This window comes from Salmo salar, chromosome 23, assembly GCF_965601325.2.
Source record: "Salmo salar chromosome 23, fSalSal1, whole genome shotgun sequence".
Classification (NCBI taxonomy): domain Eukaryota; kingdom Metazoa; phylum Chordata; class Actinopteri; order Salmoniformes; family Salmonidae; genus Salmo; species Salmo salar.
This window is the reverse complement of record NC_138313.1, coordinates 13,997,640-14,023,965: the sequence shown is the minus strand read 5'-3', so window position 1 is coordinate 14,023,965 and position 26,326 is coordinate 13,997,640.

Below are 26,326 nucleotides of genomic sequence, written 5' to 3'. Positions count from 1 at the left end.
CTTCAATTTAAGTCTAAAACACAGTGTGTGCCCTCAGACATTGAGGGAGGCAAAGGTCATTCCGCTAACCACGAATATAGAGCACCCTTTATTGTTTCAACCAAGTGTTTATCAAACTTTTTGAAAAAAATGTGTTTGATCAAATACAAAGACGTTTTACAGAAAACAAATGAACAACAGACTTTCAGTATGCTTGTATAGAAGGGCACTCAACATGCTTGGCACTGACACAAAATAAATTGATAGTAAAAAGATTGTGGGAGCTGTTTTGTTAGACTTCAGGGCAGCTTTTGATATCATTGATCATAACCTATTGCTGAAAACACGTAGGTGTTATGGATAGGCATTCTCTGCCTTATTATGGATTGAGAGTTACCTATCTAATAGAACACAGAGGGCTTTAATTAATGGAAGTCTCTCTCGTGCAAATTCAGTTGAGTTTGGTGTACCGCAGGGTAGCTGGCTAGGGCCATTATTGTTTTCTGTTTTTACAAATTACCTTCCACTGACCTTGAATAAAGCCTGTGTGTCTATGTACACTGACGACTCAACGGTATACACATTGGCTGAAACAGTCAAATAAATAACTGAGACACTTAACATAGAGCTCCAGTCAGTTTTAGAATGGGTAACTAGCAATAGGCTGGTGCTAAATATCTAAAAAACTAAAGCATTATTTTTGGGACAAATCACTCACTCAACACTAAACCTCATTTAAATCTATTATTGGATAATGTGACTATTGTGCAAGTTGAGGAGTCTAAACTGCTGGGTCTAATCCTAGATAGCAAACTTTCATGATCAAAACAAATTGACTCAATGGTTGCTAAAATGGGAAGTGGTCTGTCCATGATAGGGCATTGCTCTGTCTTATTGATATCTCAGTCGACCAGACAGGTCCTACAGGCCCTAGTTTTGTTGCACCTTAACTACTGCCCAGCTGTGTGGTCATGTGCGGCAAAGAAGGACATAGTTGGTCCAGAACAAAGCAGCACATATCACACTTAGATGTACACAAGGGAAAGTGTCAGTAACATGCATGTCAGTGTCTCCTGGCTCAAAGTTGAGGAGAGTTTGGCTGAGTGCTTCACTATTGGTCTTTGAGCGAGGTATTGATGTGTTGAAGGTGCCGAACTGTTTGTTCAAGCAGTTGAAACACAGTTCAGACACTCATCAGTACAACACAAGACATGCAACCAGAGGTCTCTTCACAGTCCCCAGGTCCAGAACAGAGGCTGGGAAACGCACATCATTAAATAGAGCCATGACTACATGGACCTCTCTGCCTCCCCAGGAAACTCAAGCTAGCAATAAAACCAGTAAAAAAACAGATAAAAGAACAACTTAATGCACAAAGGGACTGTGAAGAGACTCAGCCATTTTATAAATCTCGTATTGTAATATGCACTGTACTATGGATTAGACCCAGATATTGTGTATGTACTAATATGCAGGCTATGTGTGACGTTTTAAATGTATTTCAGTCCTTGACTAATAATGGTCTGTTCTATGTATTATGTCATGTTTCATGTGGATCCCAGGAAGAGTAGCTGATGCTTTTGCAGCTGCTAATGGGGATCCTAATAAATACCAAGTACCAATACCTTGTTTCTTATGATTTATATTTTGACTATGCTTTTTGCCATTTATGAATGTGTTATTCAATGCATTTCTATGGGCTTTATTAGTAAAGGCCAAAATCAATATTTTATCAAATAATTTTTTTATATATATTTTTATACCTCAAAGCTTCCTAAAATTCAAAATCAAATAGCTAAATGATCCATAGTATGAGCATCTTAAAATAATCCATATGTCAGCTTAGCACCCCCGTGCCCCAACATCTTAGACTCTAAAGAATGAACCACCTAACTGAGGAGCTAAACTTAACCTTGCATAATACCCTAGATGCAGGGCTCCCGGGTGGCGCAGTGGTCTAAGGCACTGTGTGTCAGTGCTAGAGGCCCTGGGTTGTATCACAACTGGCCGTCATTGGGAGTCCCATAGGGCAGAACACAACTGGCCCAACGTCGTCCGGGTTAGGGGAGGGGGTAGGCCATCACTGTAAATAAGAATTTGTTCTTTACTGACTTGCCTAGTTAAATAAAGGTACAAAAAAATGCAGTCGCACTGCTAAAAGCAGCAACAACAACAACAAAAAAATCACTCATATCTAGTTCCCTAGTATACAGAAAAATTCAGAGCCCTGAAGCAAGCTTCCAGAAGATTGGAACGGAAATGGCGCTCCACCAAATTGGAAGTCTTCCGACTAGCTTGGAAAGACAGTACCATGCAATATCAAAAATCCCTCACTGCTGCTCGATCAGCCTACTTTTCCAACCTGATTGAGGAGAATCACAACAATCCCCCCCAAAAATGTGATACTGTCGCAAAGCTGTTTAGTGTTGCTAACCTGACAGAACTGTTTGGCTGTCGGTTTTTGTTTATGTGTTCTCAGTACAATAAATACATGATGAGCACTCAACACGCTGCGCCTTGGTCTACTCCCTGCAACAGCCGTTACAGAACCACCCACCACAAGAAGACCAAGCAGCGTGGTATGGAGGAACAGAGGGTTATGGACTCCTGGACTAGGGAGATGATTTTGGACGGAAAGGGACCCTGGACAACGCCTGGGGAGTATCGCCGCCCGCAGTGGGAGATCGAGGCAGCGAAGGTGGAACGGCGATACTGGGAGGAACAGGCAAGTCAGCTACAGCAGCCTGAGAGGCAGCCCCAAAAAAATGTTGGGGGGGGGCACACGGGGAGTTGGGGTAAGTCAGGTTATACTGAGCTACGCACTGTGTCGCCAGGGCGCAGCTATAGCCCGGTGCGGTCGATACGGGCTCCTCAGTGTTGTCGTGCTAGAGTTGGCACTCAGCCAGGGAGAAGTATGTTAGGACAGTACATTTACAAGAGTTGTGTGTAATGTTTTGTCAATTCAAAGACAGGGTCACCAAAACCATAAAACCAGCTAAAATGATGCACTAACCTTTTACAATCTCCATCAGATGACACTCCTAGGACATTATGTTAGACAATGCATGCATTTTTAGTTCTATCAAGTTCATATTTATATCCAAAAACAGCGTTTTACTATGGCATTGATGTTGAGGAAATCGTTTCCCTCCAATAACCGGCAGTCAAGTCAACACCACAAATTAAATAATTAAAATAATCCATTACCTTTGATTCTCTTCATCAGATGTCACTTCCAGGTATCACAGGTCCATAACGAATGTAGTTTTGTTCAAAAAAGCTCATCATTTATGTCCAAAAATCTCCGTCTTGTTAGCACATGATCTAAGCCAGCCGGACTTCTCGTCATGAACGAGAGGAAAAAATATATTTACGTTCGTTCAAACATGTCAAACATTGTATAGCATAAATCATTAGGGCCTTTTTTAACCAGAACATGAATAATATTCAAGGTGGACGAATGCATACTCTTTTATAACGTATTGGAACGAGGGTACCCAACATGAACTCGCGCGCCAGCTGTCTAATGGGCCATCATCGTTCCATGGCTCTTGTTCGGTCAGATCTCCCTCCAGAAGACTCAAAACACTTTGTAAAGGCTGGTGACATCTAGTGGAAGCAATAGGAAGTGCCAAAATATTCCTCAGCCCCTGTGTTTTTCAATGGGATAGGTTTAAAGGTAATACAACACATCAGGTATCCACTTCCTGTCAGAAAATGTCTCAGGGTTTTGCCTGCCAAATGAGTTCTGTTATACTCACAGACACCATTCAAACAGTTTTAGAAACTTTAGAGTGTTTTCTATCCATATATAATAAGTATATGCATATTGTAGTTACTGGGTAGGATTAGTAACCAGATTAAATCGGGTACATTTTTTTTATCCAGCCGTGCAAATACTGCCCCCTAGCCCTAACAGGTTAAACTGTCAAGAGAAAACAAGGTTGTCCACTATCTGCATATCTATTTATTATTGCCATCAAAGTGTTAGCTGTTAAAATTCGATCCAACAATAATATTAACCTCTATGGGCTAAGTATATGCATATTCTAGTTACTGGGTAGGAGTGGTAACCAGATTAAATCGGGTATGTTTTTTTATCCAGCCGTGTCAATACTGCCCCCTAGCCCTAACAGGTTAAGGGATTAGAAATCCGTGGTTTAAAAAGAAAGGTGTCATTGTACGCTGATTCATGTTTTCTTTTAAAGCCACAATTAGAATCCCTCCACAGCCACATAGAGGATCAAGGTACTTTTGCTAACCTCTCTGGATTAAAACCAAATTGTTGTAAATCAAAAGGATTTTTTTTTTAAATCAGTTAAGATTTATTGTGTAAGACATCCCTTTCAAACTGGTGTATTGGAGCCAGGCCTCCTGCATTGGATCACAAAAAAATGCAACTTTTACATTACCATGTAGTGTACCAATAAAATGGTCTGACTGGGATGTGGACATACTCGGTATTAACTGTGTTAAAAACAGACCTCATATTTAAATATTTTACTTGGCAAGAAAGACCGGGCAGCAGAGCCTACCGGTTGATGTCTCAATCGTGTTGTGCTTGTTTAGGCCAACAGAGGGGGCTGCTCGCTATAGCAGCTTCATTCACTCTTCTTCTACTAACTACTTGCTCGCGATAGTTTTAGAGAAAACTGCTGTGGAAAACTCGACCAGAAGCTAGCAAGTGTCAAGTGAATCCACAACATCACCACAAACGCATTTTCAAGCCAGGTAAGTTACAATCGTTTGAGATACTAGCTAGTTATGTTATAATGTCACAATTTATTATATAGATAGATCTGCTCTATAAGGTTTTAAATAGGTTATGCTAGCTAACGTTAGCTATGTAGACTATGTTAGCAATCCTGAAGAAAATACATTCTCCTGAGAAATATACAGATTAGGTTGGTATGAGTATATTATGTAGTTACCAATCTCATCAGCATCTTATTTCCTTATTATGTTATTAAGTATTTCACATATACAATTGTCTGTTTTTTCAATTTTGCTCATGTTCTCTACTGCTCTTATTCTACCAGGACCACTGAATGGCTGCTCAGATCGGACAGTTCTGTCTTCTCTGTAGTGTTTCTGTAATATAGTTGTTTTCTCTGTCTATCACAGTGTGCCTGTTAGACTAAATACATGAAACCGGAATTGTTCCCCTTTTTTATTTCATAGAAAATTAAATTGGATATTTTAATTATATATTGACCGCCGAACTGGAGATGTCCTCGGTTTTCATTTCAGAAATCTGGTCACCTTACACTTGTGGTGCCATTTAACAGTGAAAAACGAGTAAGTTAGTGTTTATTTATTGTAATTTCAATTTGTTTGTAGTAGTTAAGTGTCAAGTTAGATTGCATAGCTACCTCAATCGTTATTTCAAATAATTTCAGTGACTTCACAGCAATTGCTAGCTAGCTAACGAAATGTAGCTAGCTAGCAGGCTTAGCTAAATAAAAATCCCCCTAGATACAGCCACCTTTCATAGTTATGTCATGAGATTTGGAAATGAAAGAGGAATATAGTAATATGAATCAAATAGTTTTCCATCTCCCCTTTTAGAGTATTTCTGGCACAGCACAGAAATGCCCTTATCCAGATTGTTGACAAAAGCATTTCCTAACAGACCTGCTAACAACCAGCAGGCAGAGAGGCAAGAACCATCTGTCCACCAGCACAGGAACAAGCTACACTGTTCACAGCCCTGTGTAATGTTCTATGTAATTGCATTGCTGGACTTTTTGAAACTTTATGTACAGTATGTGTGTTTAAAACATTTAAAAATAAAAGGAAATGTATGGTTTAAACATTTGCTTTAATGTTCATTTGTTTTAGCTGTTAGTGTGAATTCCCTAAGTGTTAATACATTTGTGTTTACATCTTTAGGCCATTTATATACAGTACCAGTCAAAAGTTTGAACACACCTACTCATTCTAGGGTTTTTCTTAATTTGTATTATTTTCTACATTGTAGAATAATAGTGAAGAAATCAAAACTATGAAATAACACATATGGAATCATGTACTAAACAAAAAAGTGTTAAACAAATCAAAATATATTTTATATTTCAAATTCTTCAAAGTAGCCACCCATTGTTTTGATGACAGTGTTGTACACGATTGGCATTCTCTCAACCAGCTTCACCTGGAATGCTTTTCAAACAGTCTTGGAGTTGCCACATATGCTGAGCACTTGTTGGCTGCTTTTCCTGTGCTCTGCGGTCCGACTCATTCCAAACCATCTCAATTTGGTTGAGATCGGGTGATTGTGGAGGCCAGGTCATCTGATGCAGCACTCAATCATTCTCCTTCTTGGTCAAATAGCCCTCTACTTTTATCCAATGTAAAAAACACAATTTCACATATACAGTAGAGGAATATGGATTATTGGGACAGTGATAATAAAATGATATTCCCATAGAGCCCTGTCCTGACCACCTTGATTTACATCTGAAACTCAGAACAATATCTCTGGGGATAGTGTGTCTGTGGCTGGCTGGCCCAATTCACAGCTTCTATAGGAAATGGGTTATTGCATAAACCATTCCCTGATCTATCTCAGTGGGCCCCTGGGGAGTGTGAAATCAGATGTAGGGTGGAGAGTTCTGTTTAGAATTGTGTTTAGAATATGTGAGAATATGTGAGAGCTTGAAATGTTTTAAATCTTTAGAACCTGATTTAAATTCAAAGGACCTTAAATATTAATGAAGTTAAAGTAGCCTAGTTATTTTTATCACCAATATTTGAACAGATAACAAGATTAATTCACAGTGAGAATTCATAAACTTATAAAAACTGCTGTGACATTCAGCTCAGGCGGGAAGGATTCAATAAACATAAGCACTGTCATATATCTATCAGGTATTCCAATCGTCAGCGGCTGCAATATCAGGCTATTGACCAAATTATATGACCAAATTATCTTGCCTAACGGTAGACCTGAGCTCACGTTCAACACTACATTATGTTGAAATACTGCTCAATATTTTTTCATAGTCTTATCTTCATTTTTGTTTTACAAATATGCTTTGTTTAGGTCTATTTCGATGATTGAAAACACAGTATTTTGCAATGAAAAAAGCACAATATTTTGCAGGTGGAAAAAAAGATACCAAAGTATTTAAATGTTGAATTTAAGTGTGGGCTTAGATGATATGTCTGGTATCAGTTTGATTAACCATGTCTGGACATTTCTAGCTTTCACAATGTCTAGCTGGATAGTATAGTTGATACAACATTTGTGGGGGAAATTACAGACACACACACAGACACTGTTATGGCTGTCGTAGAGAGGGGACCAAAGCGCAGCGTGGTAAGTGTTCATTATATTTATTAAACAATGAAACACTAGAACAAAGAAACAAACCGAAAGCCAAACAGTTCCGTCAGGTAACGAAATACAAAACAGAAAATAACTACCCACAAAACACAGGTGGGAAAAGGCTGCCTAAGAATGGTTCCCAATCAGAGACAACGATAGACAGCTGCCTCTGATTGGAAACCATACCTGGCCAAAACGTAGAAATAGAAACACATAGATTGCCCAGCCCAAATCACACCCTGACCTACCTAAACAGAGAAAAACGTCTCTCTCAGGTCAGGGCGTGACAGTACCCCCCCCCCCCCCCCCCCTAAAGGTGCGGACTCCCGGCCGCAAACCTGAACCTATAGGTGAGGGTCCGGGTGGGCATCTATACTTGGCAGCGGCTCTGGTTCGGGGCGGAGCCCCCACTCCACCCACTGATCCCCCCGCTTCTGTGTCTCCGGAGGAACCAGACCGTGGATCATCGCCGGAGGCTCTGAACTGCCGACCGCCGCTGAAGACTCCGGGCTGCAGGCCGCCACTGAAGACTCCGGGCTGCAGGCCGTCTCAGGAGGTTCCGGGCTGCAGGCCATCTCAGGAGGTTCCGGGCTGCAGGCCATCTCAGGAGGTTCCGGACTGGGGAGCGTCGCTGGAGTCTCCAGACTGGGGAGCGTCGCTGGAGTCTCCGGACTGGGGAGCGTCGCTGGAGGCTCCGGACTGGGGAGCGTCGCTGGAGGCTCCGGACCGGGGAACGTCACTGTAGACTCCGGACCAGGGGACTTTGCTGTAGGCTCCGAGCTATGGATCATCACTACAGGTTCCGCAGCATGGATCATCACTGGAGGCTTCTTGCCATGGATCATCACTGGAGGCTTCGTGCCATGGATTGTCACTGGAGGCTCCGGGCCATGGATTATCACTGGAGGCTTCGTGCCATGGATCATCCCTACAGGCTCCGGGCCATGGATTATCACTGGAGGCTTCGTGCCATGGATCATCCCTACAGGCTCCGGGCCATGAATCATCACTGGAGGCTTCGGACCATAGATCATCACTGGAGGCTTCTTTCGTGGAGCTGGAACAGGTCTCACCGGATTGGGGAGACGCACTGGAGACCGGGTGCGCAGAGCTGGCACAGGGTATACTGGGCCGTGGAGGCGCACTGGAGGTCTGGAGCTTAGGGCTGGCACACCCTGTCCTGGCTGGATGTTTTCTTTATCCCAGCAAGGGCGCTGGCACAGGACAAACTGGTTTGTGCTGGTGAACGAGGGGTACCATGCGTAGAGCTGGCGTCGGATAACCTGGGCCGAAGAGATGCACTGGAGACCAGGAACGCTGAGCTGGCACAATTCTTCCTGGCTCACTGCCAACTCTAGCACGGCAACTGTGGGAAGCTTGCACCGAGTGCACCGGGCTGTAGCTGCGCACTGGCGACACAGTGCGCATCCCCGCATAACACGGTGCTTGCTCGGTCACTCGCTCCCCACGGTAAGCACGGGGAGTTGGCTCAGGCCAAAACATAGAAATATAAACACATAGAATGCCCACCCCATATCACACCCTGACCTAACTAAACAGAGAAAAATGGCTCTCTTAGGTCAGGGCGTGACAGACACAAACACACATTCTCCAGTGTCTACCACCAACCCAAAAAGCCAAGCATCATGGGTCACGCCACGTCATAATCTTGGGTAACCTAACAACGATGTGGGCGGATGATTAATTGGTTAGGCTAGTTGTTGACATAACAGCAGTTGATAAATTAGTTAATGGTTTACATAACTAGTACAAACTATGGTATGTGGCCATCAGTTCTGGTATGGCCTTCTCTGTGCTGTGGTAGGCCTATATTTGCCTCGAAACAGGAATAGAGTATAGATGTGTATAGATGATGTGTACAGTATGTCTATAAACAGATTATATTTCAACTTTATGAGGATATCAGACTGAGCAAGTTTCCACTTTCTATACATTGTTATTCTATAACCTGCTCTATAATCTCTTCTAGAGAAAGTGAGTTCATATGTATCTGCACCTCTCTGTCTGTCCTCTTCCCTCCTTCTATGGTGACTTCTGTTGATCCAGAAATGCCTGATTAGCTCTACTCTACTCTGCTCTGTCTGCCCCACACAATAGCAACCAGCTTTGTGTCGTCGTTCTCTATGTTAATACAGTTCTCGTTGTGTTGTTCTCTTTGCTGATAACTCTGGGTTTCTAATCCGGAACCTATGTTTGAGCTGGGGAACATTACCCATGGCATATAGCGAGGGGGGTTTAGTGGCGAGGGTCGCTGTAACAGTGTCTAATCTACAGCACGCCTGTTCTTCTCCTACCCTCCAGCTCTCTATGCATCTCAATGGAGCCCACAATGACAGAGCTGAGACATCGCACTCTGCATGTTCACAGTATTATAACACAGGACAATGACTGAGAAGTTTGAGTGGCATGTGGCTTGTCATGTGCCCTATTCCCATAACATGAGGGACAGATCGAAATTTACTGGGGAGGGGTGGTCAAAAATAGGGAAGGGTTGTCAAAAGAAAATTGGGTTTGGGGAGGGTTGTGTTTTTTTGGGGGAGAACAGGGGAGGTTTTACATGAGCTTTTCTGTTCATATTTTTCCTATAAACAATGGCTTGACTTTTGATATTACCCTAATAAAGTTTAGAAACATTTGTTAAGGTTTGGTATGGTGTGGCTATTATTACACTCCTTCTGTACGTCTAAATCTGTGTAGCAGATGCAGTAGCCATCTGGCATGAAGAAATGCATGTTGGTGTCATAGGATTCCACCAGCATGTCTCTATCTCTCTGGGGTTAGGCCTAAGCTTCTCTTCTTTTATATAAGCTATACATACATAGACTACCGGTCAAAAGTTTGGACACACCTACTCATTCAAGGGTTTTTCTTTATTTTTAGTATGTTCTACATTGTAGAATAATAGTGAAGACATCAAAACTATGAAATAACATTTAAGGAATCATGTGGTAACCAGAAAAGTGTTAAACATGTTAAACAAATCAAATGTATTTTATATCTTAGATTCTTCAAATAGCCACCTTTTGCCTTGATGACAGCTTTGCACACTCTTGGCATTCTCTCAACCAGTTTCACCTGGAATGCTTTTCCAACATTCTTGAAGGATTTCCCACACATGCTTTTCCTTCACTCTGCGGTCCGACTCATTCCAAACCATCTCAATTGGTTGAGGTCGTGGGATTGTGGAGGCCAGGTCATCTGATGCAGACCTCCATCACTCTCCTTCTTGTGAAATAGCCCGTACACAACCTGGAGGTGTGTTGGGTCATTGTCCTGTTGAAAAACAAATATTTTTGATTTGAAGCCCAAACCAGATGTGATGGCGTATCGCTGCAGAAGGCTGTGGTAGCCATGCTGGTTTAGTGTGCCTTGAATTCTAAATAAATCACAGACAGTGTCACCAGCAAAGCACCACCACACCATCACAACTCCTCCTCCATGCTTTATGGTGGGAAATACACATGCAGAGATCATCCATTCACTCACACCGTGTCTTTCGGTTGGAACCAAAAATTTGGACTCCAGATCAAAGGACAATCTTCTGTATACCACCCTCACCTTGTCACAACACAACTGATTGGCTCAAACACATTAAGAAGGAAAGAAATTCCACTAATGAACTTTTAAGAAGGTACACCTGTTAATTGAAATGCATTCCAGGTGACTACCTCATAAAACTGGTTGAGAGAATTACAAGAGCTTGCAAAGCTGTCATCAAGGCAAAATGTGGCTATTCGAAGAATCTCAAATATAAAATATATTTAGATTTTTTTTATGCTTTTTTGGTTACTACATGATTCCATATGTGTTATTTCATAGTTTTGATGTCTTCACTGTTATTCTACAATGTAGAAAATAGTAAAAATAAAGGAAAACCCTTGAATGAGTAGATGTTCTAAAACTTTTGACCGGTAGTGTATATATATATATATATATATATATATATATATATATATATATATATATATATATATATATATATATATATATATATATATATATATATATATATATATTTATTAATATATATATATATATTTATTAATATATATATATATTTATTAATATATATATATATATATTTATTTATATATATATATATATATATATATTTATTAATATATATTAATATATATATTTATTAATATATATTAATATATATTTATTAATATATATATATATTAATATATATATATCTTTATTAATATATATATATATATATATATATATATATATATTAATATATATATTTATTAATATATATATATATATATATATATTTATTAATATATGAATATCATACAGCGGACACCTAAGACTGTAGGCCTTTTCATGCAATGCCCTGGTATATTTAGAGCTCAAATCTCTGTCAGTTGAACCATGAGGTGGACAGCTATTGTTTTAGGAAAGTAGCCTAAAACCCCAACCCAAAAAAAATAGGCTATAAAGATTTGCATACAATACACATTGAAACACAAGGAACGGCGTTTTTTAATTTGTTATAGGCTGTTTTTAAGGACACGTAAATGTGGCTCACATGGTCAACATCCCTCATTTATTGATGGAGCTGGCTGAGCCAGAATGGATCTGATTGCGTGTGTATGTCCATACATTTTTTCAAATGTCCGGTAAATTAAAACCTTCCCTGTCATGTCCGGCGCCAAATTTTCCGAAAGGAAATTTTGAAATGCCATATTGTTTTTATGAAGGTTTTGAATATTCGCCCAAGAATACCCAAGAAGATTCGAGGCTGTAATCGCTGCCAAAGGTGATTCAACAAAGTACATAGTCAAGGGTCTGAATACTTTATGTATATGTGATATTTCAGTTTTTTATTTTTAATACATTTGCAAAAATGTCTAAAAACTGTTTTTGCTTTGTCACTGTGGGGTATTGTGTGTAGATTGATGATGTAAAGGTTGCGGAACTGGTGGCAGTGAAGTCAGACGCAGGAGAGCCGAAATAGGTAATAGCCGGAGCAGTTTAACCTCTTATGGCTAGGGGGCAGTATTTTCACGGCTGGATAAAAAACGTACCCGATTTAATCTGGTTACTAATCCTACCCAGTAACTAGAATATGCATATACTTATTATATATGGATAGAAAACACCCTAAAACAGTTTGAATGGTGTCTGTGAGTATAACAGAACTCAAATGGCAGGTCAAAACCTGAGAGATTCCTTTACAGGAAGTGGCCTGTCTGACCATTTCTGGAACTTCTTTGCCATCTCTATCTTTTACTAAGGATCTCTGCTCTAACGTGACACTTCCTACGTCGTCCATAGGCGCTCAGAGCCCGGGAAAAACCTGAATGTCGTCATCCCAGCCCCAGGCTGAAACACATTATCGCCTTTCTCAAGTGGCCGATCAAGGGCCTCCGGGCTTAGGCGCGTGACCTGACCGCCCCCGTCTTTGTGATTTTTTCCTCTGTTTGCCGAAAATGAGATTCCCGGTCGGAATATTATCGCTTTTCTACGAGAAAAATGGCATAAAAATTGATTTTAAACAGCGGTTGACATGCTTCGAAGTACGGTAATGGAATATTTAGAATTTTTTTGTCACGAATTGCGCAATGCGCACGACCCTTCTTTACCATTTCGGATAGTGTCTGGAACGCACAAACAAAACGCCGCTATTCGGATATAACGATGGATTATTTTGGACCAAACCAACATTTGTTATTGAAGTAGCAGTCCTGGGAGTGCATTCTGACAAAGACAACAAAGGTAATGAAACTTTTGTAATAGTAAATCGGAGTTTGATCAGGGCTAAACTTGGTCGGTGTCTAAATGGCTAGCCGTGATGGCTGGGCTATCTACTGAGAATATTGCAAAATGTGCTTTCACCGAAAAGCTATTTTAAAATCGGACATATCGAGTGCATAGAGGAGTTCTGTATCTATAATTCTTAAAATAATTGTTATGTTTTTTGTGAACGTTTATCGTGAGTAATTTAGTAAATTCACCGGATGTTTGCGGGGGGTATGCTAGTTCTAAATGTCACATGCTAATGTAAAAAGCTGGTTTTTGATATAAATATGAACTTGATTGAACAAAACATGCATGCATTGTATAACATAATGTCCTAGGGTTGTCATCTGATGAAGATCATCAAAGGTTAGTGCTGCATTTAGCTGTGGTTTTGTTTTTTGTGACATTATATGCTAGCTTGAAAAATGGGTGTCTGATTATTTCTGGCTTGGTACTCTGCTGACATAATCTAATGTTTTGCTTTCGCTGTAAAGCCTTTTTGAAATCGGACAGTGTGGTTAGATAAAGGAGAGTCTTGTCTGTAGAATGCTGTGAAATAGTCATATGTTTGAAAAATTGAAGTTTTTGTTTTTTTGAGGAATTTGTAATTCGCGCCACGCCTATCATTGGATATTGGAGCAGGTGTTCCGCTAGCGGAACGTCTAGATGTAAGAGGTTAATACAAAACCCACGGCGATACAAAAAGAACCTACATGGGTACAAACCCCGACGCACACCAGTAACATAGAGTACAAGCACTTACAAACAAACAATTCCACACAAAGACATGGGGGGTACAGAGGGTTAAATACACAACAATTAATGAGGGAAATGGAAACCAGGTGTGTAAAAAAACAAGACAAAACAAATGGAAAATGAAAAGTGGATCGACGATGGCTAGAAGACCGGTGACGCCGACCGCCGAACACCGCCCGAACAAGGAGAGGAAACGACTTCGGTGGAAGTCGTGACAGATGAGGAAGAAAAACAATTTAATACATTTTAGAATAAGGCTGTAACTTAACAAAATGTGGAAAAGGGGTCTGAATACTTTCCGAAATACCTGTACATGTAATGCCTAACAATATTCCAGAAATGTATGGTTACGACATCTAGTCTACAGTGTGTCCAAAGAGGTTCCTAATTCGGCTTCTTAAATTACTCTACGTATTGATCAATGGAGATAATCTTTTTGGCCATCAATCCAAAACTTTGGCAGTGATATAATGAAGATGAAGTGTGATGGTGAATAAAATTTAACCTAAATGTAACATTCTGTCTTAAAGAGCACATGTTCAACTTCATAAAAAAACATGTTTCTTTCCATCTACATAAAAAATGAGGGGCAACTGAATCCAAGATTTAAAAAGAAGTACATTTATTTCCAAAACACTATATCCACCAATTTTTCACCTTTGTGTTTTTCTATCAGAAATGATTGCTTATGGGTACCTTCGTGTTTGTATGTAACGGTTGTCGTCGGGAATAGAGGACCAAAACGCAGCAGGAATGTGGATGCTCATCTTGTTATTTCTTTTAAATAAAGAGAACACCAAAATAACAAAACGAAGAACCCACGAACAACAAAACAGTCTTGTCATGCTCACACAGGCAAAACAAGAAACAATCTCCCACAACATCAAACCAAACAATTACCCATATATAGGACTCTCAATCAGAGGCAACGAGAAAGCACCTGCCTCCAATTGAGAGTCCAACCCCCCATCAACCTAAACATAGAAATACAACAAACCAGAAAGAACATAGAAATACAAAACATAGAACATAGACCAAAACACGGAAATAATAAATCAAACACCCTACTACATAAATCACCACCCCGAACCACATAAACAAAATACCCTCTGCCACGTCCTGACCAAACTACAATAACAAATAACCCTTATACTGGTCAGGACGTGACAGTGTAAAATATTAATGGCATCAGATTTCTTATTCATACTCTACATGACCAGAAGTATGTGGACACCTGCTCGTCGAACATCTCATTCCAAAATCATGGGCATTAATATGGAGTTGGTCCCCCCTTTGCTGCTATAACAGCCTCCACTCTTCTGGGAAGGCTTTCCACTAGATGTTGGAACATTGCTGCAGGGACTAGCTTCCATTCAGCCACTAGAGCATTAATGAGGTTGGGCACTGATGTTGGGCGATTAGGCCTGGCTCGCAGTCAGTGTTCCAATTCATCCCAAAGGTGTTCGACAGGTTTGAGGTCAGGGCTCTGTGCAAGCCAGTCAAGTTCTTCCAAACCAATTTAGAAAAAACATTTCTGTATGGATATCGCCTTGTGCACGGGGGCATTGTCATGCTGAAACAGGAAAGGGCCTTCCCCAAACAGTTGCCACAAAGTTGGAAGGATAGAATTGTTTAGAATGTCATTGTATGCTGTAGAGTTAAGATTTCCCTTCACTGGAACTAAGGGCCCTAGCCCAAACCATGAAAAACAACCCCAGACCTTTATTCCACCTCCACCAAACTTTACACTATGCATTGGGGCAGGTAGCGTTCTCCTGGCATCTGCCAAACCCAGATTCGTCGGTCAGACTGCCAGATAGTGAAGTGCGATTCATCACTCCAGAAAAACGCGTTTCTACTGCTCCAGAGTCCAATGGCGACGAGCTTAATACCACTCCAGCCGACGCTTGGCATTGCGCATGGTGAACTTAGGCTTGAGTGTGGTTGCTCGGCCATGGAAACTTCATGAAGCTAAAGATGAACAGTTCTTGTGCTGACGTTGCTTCCAGAAGCAGTTTGGAACTCGGTAGTGAGTGTTGCAACCAAGAACAGACAGCTTGTGTGGCCTTCCACTTCACGGCTGAGCTGTTGTTCCTCCTAGATGTTTCCACTTCACAATAACAGCATTTACAGTTGACCGGAGGAGCTCTAGCAGGGCAGAAATTTGACGAACTGACATGTTGGAAAGTGGCATCCGATGACGGTGCGAAGTTGAAAGTCACCGAGCTCTTCAGTAAGGCCATTCTACTGCCAATGTTTGTATATGGAGATAGTATTGCTTTGTGCTCGATTTTATACCTGTCAGCAACGGGTGTGGCTGAAAAGGCCAAATCCACTAATTTGAAGGGGTGTCCACATACTTTTGTATATTGTGTATATTTACCTAATATATTGATAAATACATGTGAAAATATATTCTAAAATATTTGATATATTATGGAATGTTTTGGTCAATTTGGCCAATTTGCAATATTTCACATGTATCCTAAAAAAAATGTATCTTCCGTATGGGGTGTGTGTGTCTTTTTGTATTGGACACCCAACACAAAACATTAAACACTGTGAGAGAAAAGAGAGAGGACTATGTTTAATTTACCTATCCAAACGATTCCCGAATGGATGGATTTACTCTTTCAAACATAGACATGAACAGAACTAGCAGCGCTAACACACATACAATATATAGAAAACACACGCACGCACACACGTCAGCCTACATTGTGTTAACAGCTGTAGATAGGCATGAGTAATGAGTGTAGATACACTTCATGTAAAGCAATGGGTGTTACCAGTTATCTCTAAAACTGTGTTTACCCAGTCACTCAAACATAACACACCTGGATTACGTAGTAAAGTGTATGTGTGTGTGTGTGCGTGTGTATGTGTGTGTGTGAAGAGGTCCATTTAGCCGTGTCTCAGGGTGCCATGTTAATTACTGTACAATTACGTGTCAATTACAGACAAACACAAAAACACACACACACACACACACACACACACACACACACACACACACACACACACACACACACACACACACACACACACACACACACACACACACACACACACACACACACACACACACTAAACATGAGTGAACAGCTCCTCTTGGACCTGATTCACCCCACATCAAGAGTTCAGACAGTTCACTCTATAAGATGTTAGGAATTTAGGGGAAAACAGGGACATGTACTCTTACACTTGAACCGGGGAGAGGAGACGATGTGGAACGACCATGTAATGTAATGACTTGGATCTCTCTATCTCTCCACCCTCTCTCTTTGTCCCTCCCTGTATCTCTCAGGTTGGTTCAGAGGTTACTAAGGAAAACATTGCAGACTGTTACAGACTCACTGTCCTAGAGAGGCAATGAAAAAGTTTATCAGGGTGAGGGAGAGAGCCACACAGATAAAGAGGAATAGAAAGGGATTGGGAGATGGATGGAGAGCGTGACATGGAATAGGGAAGCACAGTACACTCCTAGAAAAAAGGGTTCTAAAAGGGTTATTCAACTGTTCCCATAAGATAACCTTTTTAAGTTCCAGGTAGAACCCTTTTTGAGTTCCAGGTAGAACCCTTTTTGAGTTCCAGGTAGGACTCTTTTTGAGTTCCAGGTAGAACTCTTTTTGAGTTCCAGGTAGAACCCTTTTTGAGTTCCAGGTAGAACTCTTTTTGAGTTCCAGGTAGAACTCTTTTTGAGTTCCAGGTAGAACCCTTTTTGGTTTCAGGTAGAACCCTCTGTGGAAAGGGTTCTATATGGAATCCAAAAGGTTTTTACATGGACCCAGTAACCCTTCTTCAAAAGGTTATCCTATGGCAACAGCCGAATAACCCTTTTAGGTTCAAGACAGCAGCTTTTTATCTAAGAGTGAAATATAAAAAAATGGTTGGAGGAGAGAAGATGGGGACAAATTTGAAAACAAGATACTTATACTGAGTGAGAAGGGGAAAGTGAGGGATGAAGAGAGAGAAGAAGAGAGAAGAGAGGATAAATAGAGAGAGAGAGGTGGGGATGGAGAGGTACAGAGCTTTTCGACACCTCTCCTGCAGCTGCTTCCCCTTGTCACGCTATTCTGCCGGGATTCACTGAGAACCCCACTGCACCTGCCATGTGGTTTACCCAAGGAGAGGCCCGCACACACACTCACACACGCATGCACGCACGCACGCATGCACACGCACACACACACACACACACACACGACACAAAAGGCACGCACACACACACACAACACGAAGGCACACACGAAGGCATGCATGCACACACACACACACACTGTACAAAGGGCCAAATTATATTGACCCTCAGGGAGGGAGTTTATCAAAGAAAGAGAATGAAAAAGAGAGGGAGAGGAGGGGTTGTTGATCAGGTGTGGGGAGGGTACACACACACCACACTCGACATCTAGAACTAAACTTCTCTGTCCTCCGTTACAGTATCTGTAGACAGCCAGCGTCATGAATGGTTGGAATATTACACACAGCAGAAAGCTTTATGGAAAGATTCATTGGAAATGGATACATTTCTGTAAATCCGGCATCCCAAAACCAATGGAAGAAAATACACTTATACTAATAACGATGAAGATTTTACACACAAGTACCACAAAAAAACTGTTTTTATTAAGGAAATCAAATCAGACAGGCTAAAATTAGAGTCGTGCTTTAAATATCTGTGACAGTAACATGGCATGAGTGTATACATATGGTAGACCATGCCTTATGTAAGGCTTTCCCATCCTTAGGGAGACGAGGAGAAATCTGAAGATGATTAGGGTGCCACAAAACCACCCAAAAGGACTATTACACAACACACACACACACACACAACCCACACACAAATCCAATAACCAAACATACACACAAACACACAAAACACACACAAACTAGTACATGCACACACACACACTAAACACAAATAAAGATAAATAGTATCCGCTGACAGTATTTTGTTACATGATGCCGCTAGGTTTCAGATAAAGGGGTAACAATAGAAATCATTTCATAGACAGACACACCAAGACATATGGTGTTACACAAGGTGATCATCACCCCAAAACCTCCTCTAACCCACAACCCACACGCACACACACACACAAACACATGCAGATGCACAACTTGTATATACTGTAAATACAGTAAAACCTCATAAATGTATAGACACCAATATATAGAAAAACAAACTTAAAAACGTACAGAAACATAACCTTATGTATTATATTCATACAGGCAAAGAATCAAACACTGAACTTGCAGACACACAGACAGAATACACAGAAATAAACCTTTATGTATCAAATACACAGAGGCAAAGAAACACCCATTGCTATGATACACACAAAGAAGTTATGTGAATTATCCCAAATGATGTAAAAACACATCTGAGCTGGGACTGTGTCATCCATTTCGCCAAGTCACTAACACCTAAAACCTGAATTTACATAAAAGGCTATGAGACATAGGAGTGAGTGTGTCAGAGAATAGGAGACACGCAGTCCAAGGGGAATTCAGAAAATGTTGCAATTTAAAGCAAGTTTGCTGCAGATCTACACATTTTGCATTTGAGCAGAGAGGTAAATGAGCTGTTTTACAGCTAGTTTCCTACAATTCTACACATTTTGCCATAGTGTAGAGAGAAATGCTTGCAGTTTTTAATATGCTATTTGAGTAACCTGAGTGATAATCAATGGGGGCCACCCAGCCGGCAATTCGACCATGATACGTTTGTTTAGATAGCTGGCTGCTAAACTAATTTAGCTATCAAAAAAATATATACGACGAGAGAAAAACTGCTGATGCACAAAAAAATCTCAAAATTGCACCTTGTGTTTTTTTGGGAGGAAATTGATTTGAGGACCTTCATAAGGGCCGCCAGCTGCCCATCCCTGGCCTAAATGAATGTGTTCCAATTAAAAGTAAACCCTTTATGGACAGATATTATACATTTCCTTAGGCCTTTAGTTATGGCCTAGAGGGAGGATATCCAACTATTTGAATATTTTATCACCCACAACCTGCACTCAAAATGACTGCTATAGCAAAAGTTTTAACAAGTAAGATATAACCTGGAAAACCATCAAAGTAACAGGTGCAATAAATCCAACCCCTTACAGATTGGATTAGTTTAGAAAAATGAAAGTTATTTGTTTTGTATAGTACAAGATCAATTAATCAATGAGGAAACATAAATATTAAAACAAACTATTCAAAAAAAATCTACCCGCAACAAAGCATGCTGGGAAATATGATAATGAGCCCCCTCTCACATCTTTTTCACTCAGAGAGTAACCGAAATGAGCTCAACACAGTCGAGTAACAATAACACCATGCGATTGAACAGATTACTTGAATCAAATCTCCTGTTCAGTCGTGTTGAAATGTAGGTAAAGTGACATACATTCTTAACACTGATCTGAATAAAAGGCATGGAAAGTCACATACATTTCTAATGACTAAATGGATGATGGGAAAGTAAACAATAGTGTTTAAAATCTAATCTAAAACACTATGGAGCTGACTATCATGTGTTATAATCTTGCATTCTAAACTCCTGTGTTTAAGATGAGAAAACTTATTGGCAAATCTAATTGCCTAATGTTGAAGTTTTAAACACTGATATACGGTTATAAACGTGTCACGTTTCATAGTTTTATAGTGTATGGTCCTTCTATTCTGAAAAACATGAACTCATCTTGTCCTTTGCATCTGTTTGTGTTGAATTGATCTGTAAATTATAGACACAATGATATATTAGGTTTTGAGCCAGCAATGCATGTTAAAGTGAGTTTTTCTCGTAATTTCTTTGTCAATACTCCATATTATGAAAAATAAATTGACCACCGGCTGAGAACTAAATTCCTTAAATGATCAGCAGATGACGCTAATTTTCTTGCTGGAAGGATGGATAGAAATGTAACATTCTCCCGTAGGGATTTTCTATGAAGACATTTAAGAAATTCCACTAAATTGTCAACAGTGACACTCGAATGACAGAGAAAGATTACATACCAGAAGTGCTTTGAATATCCGAGAAAGGTGTTGTTGATGTAATTAAAAACAATATTTTCTATGCTATCTTTTACAGTAAAGCATGAAGGAAAGCAAACTAATTACATGGGGGCTAACAGGCTAATATATCATTTTTGTTGAAGGAACATTTTTAAAAGATAGACAGTATTACGATTACAAATCATACAGTCTAAATCAAAGTGAGAATGCAGCATTGGAGATTTATGTGTTTTATGTTCGGGTCTGGGACATCATTCTCCTGTCTTGACTAATTGGCACTGTTGGCAACCAGTAGCTAGCTAACTTGCTACATGACATTAGCTATATCCTGACAACAGTGGTGATCAATATACTATATTTGGTTAAATTCACAGCAATATTCACAATTGAATTCAAGCCAGAATGCTTAAAATTGTATATTTCTGTTAGATTACATTGTAGCTAGCTAGCTAGCTAGCTAGCAAGATAACTGGTAGCTAGCAGGCTCAAGAGTTAAACGTGCCACCCAAGAAACCAACAAGTATAGCCATAACGTTACCTTTCTAACTGTTGATGGCCAAAGAAGAGGAATAACACTGCTGTCAGCAGTGGGCAATGGGGCAAGGAATGCTAGCCGAGATTGAGGATGGTGCATGCTTCCTCGCCAACCCCAGCTTTGGTCTCCACACAGACAGTGGGATAGTAACTACCTTCACCCATACCATTCATTTGAGAAAATCCCCCAGCCCCACATATTACAACTATCAATGGCAATGATGATATTGGGAGAATACCTGTTACCAGATGGGTAACATGAATGTCTAGCTATGCATGGTGCTTGTCTGACAGATATTTGTTTTGTTCTTTGTAGAGAATTCCACCTTTCTACCTACAGGAGTGGAACTTGGAGTACATGTAGTGGGTCCTGCCACCCAGCCATCCAGGACGTACATGACAGGCGGTGTCTGAGATAGGCATGAAAAATTGCCGAAGACTCCAGTCACCCTAGACATGGACTGTTCTTCATGCTCCTGTCTGGCAGGAGGTACCGGTGCATCAAGGCTCAGACTAACAGACACCTAAACCAAGTGGTCTCAGAGCATTTAGTATTATTCTGCAGGTAAATCAATCACAGTCCATTTAGTATGATATGCTACGTTTTGTATGGTATGTGTTAATTTGTGGATGTCCATCATCCATTTCATGTATGTTATGAAATACAATTTGGATGAGAATTTACGAATTGCAATTTTTACAATATGTTACGAATTTGCTAAATGTATGATATGTTACAAATTCCAATTTGTTGTGACTAACATTAGTTAGGTGGCTAGGTGGCTAACGCTAATGTTAGCTGGCTCATTAACGTTAGATCTAGGATTTAGGGTTAGGGGTTAAGGTTAGGAGTTAGCTAAAATGATTAAGGTTAGGGTTAGGGGAAGGGTTAGCTAACATGCTGAGTATTTGCAAATTAGCTCAAAAGTAATAAGAAAATGCAAAGTTGCTAATAAGCTCGAATGCTAAAGTTGTCCGTGATCAGATTTGAACACGCAACATTTGGGTTGCTAGATCATCACATTATTTGCGTTGTATACTGCTCAAAAAAATAAAGGGAACACTTAAACAACACAATGTAACTCCAAGTCAATCACACTTCTGTGAAAACAAACTGTCCACTTTGGAAGCAACACTGATTGACAATAAATTTCACATGCTGTTGTGCAAATGGAATAGACAACAGGTGGAAATTATAGGCAATTAGCAAGACACCCCCAATAAAGGAGTGGTTCTGCAGGTGGTGACCACAGACCACTTTTCAGTTCCTATGCTTCCTGGCTGATGTTTTGGCCACTTTTGAATGCTGGCGGTGCTTTCACTCTAGTGGTAGCATGAGACGGAGTCTACAACCCACACAGGTGGCTCAGGTAGTGCAGCTCATCCAGGATGGCACATCAATGCGAGCTGTGTCAAGAAGGTTTGCTGTGTCTGTCAGCGTAGTGTCCAGAGCATGGAGGCGCTACCAGGAGACAGGCCAGTACATCAGGAGACGTGGAGGAGGCCGTAGGAGGGCAACATCCCAGCAGCAGGACCGCTACCTCCGCCTTTGTGCAAGGAGGAGCAGGAGGAGCACTGCCAGAGCCCTGCAAATTGACCTCCAGCAGGCCACAAATGTGCATGTGTCTGCTCAAACGGTCAGAAACAGACTCCATGAGGGTGGTATGAGGGCCCGACGTCCACAGGTGGGGGTTGTGCTTACAGCCCAACACCGTGCAGGACGTTTGGCATTTGCCAGAGAACACCAAGATTGGCAAATTTGCCACTAGCGCCCTGTGCTCTTCACAGATGAAAGCAGGTTAACACTGAGCACATGTGACAGACGTGACAGTCTGGAGATGCCGTGGAGAACGTTCTGCTGCCTGCAACATCCTCCAGCATGACCGGTTTGGCGGTGGGTCAGTCATGGTGTGGGGTGGCATTTCTTTGGGGGGCCGCACAGCCCTCCATGTGCTCGCCAGAGGTAGCCTGACTGCCATTAGGTACCGAGATGAGATCCTCAGACCCCTTGTGAGACCATATGCTGGTGCGGTTGGCCCTGGGTTCCTCCTAATGCAAGACAATGCTAGACCTCATGTGGCTGGAGTGTGTCAGCAGTTCCTGCAAGAGGAAGGCATTGATGCTATGGACTGGCCCGCCCGTTCCCTAGACCTGAATCCAATTGAGCACATCTGGGACATCATGTCTCGCTCCATCCACCAACGCCACAGACGGTCCAGGAGTTGGCGGATGCTTTAGTCCAGGTCTGGGAGGAGATCCCTCAGGAGACCATCCGCCACCTCATCAGGAGCATGCCCAGGCGTTGTAGGGAGGTCATACAGGCACGTGGAGGGCCACACACACTACTGAGTCTCATTTTGAGTTGTTTTAAGGACATTACATCAAAGTTGGATCAGCCTGTAGTGTGGTTTTCCACTTTCATTTTGAGTGTGACTCCAAATCCAGACCTCCATGGGTTGATAAATTGGATTTCCATTGATTCTTTTTGTGTGATTTTGTTGTCAGCACATTCAACTATGTAAAGAAAAAAGTAGTTAAAAAGATTATTTCATTCATTCAGATCTAGGATGTGTTATTTTAGTGTTCCCTTTATTTTTTTGAGCAGTGTACTTCAACCCATCCACCCCAACCAACCACCCTCCTTTTGTTAATGCCTTAAGTAACCTTCTATCTTATGTAAGTAACCATATCAAACGTAACATATCATACTCATTTGAATGTCCCCGGATTTACATTTACGATGTTACGTCTAGTATATGAGACCAGTCTGCCTAAACAGCTTCTATCCCCTGGCCATAAGACAAAAAACTACTTCTCTCCCTCTCCCACAGACTATACACACTGTCTACCTCACTCTATGCCCATCCACAAGTCTCTTACCCACTCAGACACAAACACCTACATTGCCATTATTACTCACACGCACACATACCTTCACTCACACACTCATTACTGACGACATACACCCACACATCCTCTCACACCTACACAGTTGCTAAAATTATTATTGATTAGATTTGTAGGTACCATTACTCTGCTGTTCTTTTATTATTGATTGCCATTACCATTAGTATTTCGAGAGCTTGGGACTATAAGGATCTATACTGAACAAAAATATAAATGTAACATGTAAAGTGTTGGTCCCATGTTTCATGAGCTGAAATAAAAGATCCCAGAAATGTTCCATGCATACAAAAAGCATATTTCTCATACATCCCTGTTAGTGAGCATTTCTCCTTTGCCAAGATAATTCATCCACCTGACAGGTGTAGCATATGAAGAAGCTGATTAAGCAGCGTGACCATTACACAGGTGCACCTTGTGCTGGGGACAATAAAAGGCCAGTCTATAATGTGCAGTTTTGTCACATAACACAATGCCACACAGACGTCTCAAATGTTGATGGAGCATGTAATTGGCATGCTGACTGCAGGAATGTCCACCAGGGTTCATACCAGATAATGTAATGTTAACCTGTTTAGGATAGGGGGCAGTATTTTCACAGCCGGATAAAAAACGTACCCGATTTAATCTAGTTATTACTCCTGCCCAGAAACTAGAATATGCATATAATTGTTTGATTTGGATAGAAAACACCCCAAAGTTTCTAAAACTGTTTGAATGGTGTCTGTGAGTATAACAGAACTCATATGGCAGGCCAAAACCTGAGAAGATTCTATACAGGAAGTGCCCTCTCTGACCATTTCATGGCCTTCTATAGCCTCTTTATCGAAAACAGAGGATCTCTGCTGTAAGGTGACATTTTCTAAGGCTCCCATAGGCTCTCAGAAGGCGCCAGAATGGGGAATGATGACTCTGCAGTCCCTGGCTGAAAAACAGTAGGGGATTTGGATAGTGGTCGATCTCAGAACAATGACACGGGCGCACGCATGCACGTGAAGAGTCCATTTTATATTTTTAGTCTTTGAATGAAAACAACGTCTCCCGGTCGGAATATTATCGCTATTTTACGAGAAAATCGCATAAAAATTGATTTTAAATAGCGTTTGACATGCTTCGAAGTACGGTAATGGAATATTTTGAAATTTTTTGTCACAATATGCGCCGGCGCGTCACCCTTCGGATAGTGTCTTGAACGCAAGAACAAAATGCCGCTATTTGGATATAACTATGGATTATTTGGAACCAAAACAACATTGGGTGTAAAGTAGAAGTCCTGGGAGTGCATTCTGACGAAGAACAGCAAAGGTAATCCAATTTTTCTTATAGTAAATCTGAGTTTGGTGAGTGCCAAACTTGGTGGGTGTCAAAATAGCTAGCTATGATGGCCGGGCTATCTACTCAGAATATTGCAAAATCTGCTTTCACCGAAAAGCTATTTTAAAATCAGACACCGCGATTGCATAAAGGAGTTCTGTAACTATAATTCTTAAAATAATTGTTATCTTTTTTGTGAACGTTTATCGTGAGTAATTTAGTAAATTCACCGGAAGTTTCGGTGGGTATGCTAGTTCTGAACGTCACATGCTAATGTAAAAAGCTGGTTTTTGATATAAATATGAACTTGATTGAACAAAACATGCATGTATTGTATAACATCATGTCCTAGGAGTGTCATCTGATGAAGATCATCAAAGGTTAGTGCTGCATTTAGGTGTGGTTTTGGTTTTTGTGACATATATGCTAGCTTGAAAAATGGGTGTGTGATTATTTCTGGCTGGGTACTCTCCTGACATAATCTAATGTTTTGCTTTCGTTGTAAAGCCTTTTTGAAATCGGACAATGTGGTTAGATAAAGGAGAGTCTTGTCTTTAAAATGGTGTAAAATAGTCATATGTTTAAAAAATTGAAGTTTTGGGATTTTTGAGGAGTTTGTAATTCGCGCCATGCCCTATCATTGGATATTGGAGTGGTGTTCCACTAGCGGAACATCTAGATGTAAGAGGTTCATTTCTCTACCATAAGCCGCCTCCAACGTCGTTTTAG